A 320-nucleotide genomic window follows, 5' to 3' on the forward strand; every position below is an offset into this window, starting at 1 on the left:
ATGATCTGAGATATCATCGCTTGGCTGCATAATTTCAACACCATCAACATCAATTCCATGTGACAGTATTAAATCTAGAGTATGATTTCGACAATGAGTAGGTCCTGAGATGTGTTGTCTAACCCCAATAGAGCTGTCTATGAATGCTGATCCCAATGCATCTTTTTCATGATCAACATGGATATTAAAATCACCAACAATTAAAACTCTATCTGCAACCAGTACTAACTCGGATATAAAATCAGCAAATTCTTTAAAGGGGTCATATGATGTTGCTAAAAAGAACATTATTTTGTATATTTGGTGTAATGAAATGTGTT

The sequence above is a fragment of the Sinocyclocheilus anshuiensis genome, unplaced genomic scaffold (assembly GCF_001515605.1).
Source record: "Sinocyclocheilus anshuiensis isolate Anshui unplaced genomic scaffold, SAMN03320099.WGS_v1.1 scaffold314, whole genome shotgun sequence".
NCBI classification, from domain to species: domain Eukaryota; kingdom Metazoa; phylum Chordata; class Actinopteri; order Cypriniformes; family Cyprinidae; genus Sinocyclocheilus; species Sinocyclocheilus anshuiensis.